This window comes from Camelus ferus, chromosome 7, assembly GCF_009834535.1.
Source record: "Camelus ferus isolate YT-003-E chromosome 7, BCGSAC_Cfer_1.0, whole genome shotgun sequence".
NCBI lineage: Eukaryota > Metazoa > Chordata > Mammalia > Artiodactyla > Camelidae > Camelus > Camelus ferus.
This window is the reverse complement of record NC_045702.1, coordinates 69870847-69872161: the sequence shown is the minus strand read 5'-3', so window position 1 is coordinate 69872161 and position 1315 is coordinate 69870847. Positions and strand designations below refer to the sequence as shown.

The 1315-nt window shown below is 45.4% G+C and overlaps 1 pseudogene; it reads left to right on the top strand.

Moving 5' to 3' along the window:
- The first annotated feature begins 426 nt into the window (after positions 1 to 426).
- LOC102522831 lies at positions 427 to 1072 on the top strand (annotated as a pseudogene).
- The last annotated feature ends 243 nt before the right edge of the window (positions 1073 to 1315 follow it).

Below are 1315 nucleotides of genomic sequence, written 5' to 3'. Positions count from 1 at the left end.
ACTGGCCCACAACTCTTATCTGTAGATGATGGTTCTTACAGAGATGAGAGTAAAGGTGAATTATATAAACTGTGGAAGACCTCACAAGATGAAGAGAGACTTAACCAGTTAAATTGTGTGTGTGTGTGTGTGTGTGTGTGTGAAACTGACCTCCGTGCTCAGGGCAGTCTGATGAGTGACATTCTCTACACCGGATTGCTTCCCTACAACAAAACACCTATAACTGACACTTTCTGATTCTTCTTTCCTATAGTCTTATAGGGAAGAGTTATTCCTTTTAAGGTTCATCACTTCCAAGTATTAAAGAGGCTTCTTTTCTCAAGTACTCCCTGTTTCTCTTCTTTCTTCAACTTATATTTTTCTCCTTGATCCATCTTTTCTGCGTATGAATGTACTCATTTCTTTCCTATTTAATAAATTAAAAAAAAAGAAAAAACTCCTGCACCGCCAAGGTGGAGGCCGTGCTCAGCTCGAGCAGCGAAGATCGTGAAGCCCAATGGCGAGAAGCCAGACGAGTCGGAGTCCGGCATCTCCCAGGCCCTCCTGGAGCTGGGGGTGAACTCGGACCTCATGGAGCAGCTGCGGGAGCTGAACATCACGGCGGCCAAGGAAATTGAAGTTGGCGGTGGTCGGAAAGCGATTACAATCTTTGTTTCGGTCCCCCAAGTGAAATCTTTCCAGAAAATCCAGGTCCGGCTGGTGCACGAGTTGGAGAAAAAGTTCAGCGGGAAGCACGTTGTCTTCACTGCTCAGAGGCGAATTCTGCCTAAGCCAACTCGAAAAAAGCGGTACCAGAAATAAGCAAAAGCGTCCCAGGAGCCGCACTCTGCCAGCACGACGCCATCCTGGAGGACCTGGTCCTCCCGAGCGAGACCGCGGGCAAGAGAATCCGCGTGTGGCTGGACGCAGCCGGCTCCTAAAGGTCCATTTGGATAAAGTGCAGCAGGACGATGTGGAGCACAAGGCTGGAACATTTTCTGGTGTCTCTAGGAAGCTCACGGGCAAAGATTTTAATTTTGAATTTTCAGAGTTTCCGTTGTAAACAAAAATGACTAATTAAAATAGTATTCACCAAAAAAAAAAAAAAAGAAAGAAAGAAAAAACTTTCTCGATCTTTTCTTCTGGCCATCAGAGTATTTTACTTCTTGCTTTAATGGGTTAGCATTTTAAAAGAGTCTATTTTTGCTTCCTGACTCTGATTCACTGCCTACTACTCACTTCTAAATCATCGCAATCTGCTTTCTGCCTCTGTCACTCCCAAAGCACTGCTCATGTCAAAGTGCTCCTGGGTTGCCAACAGTAGAGACAACTGGCA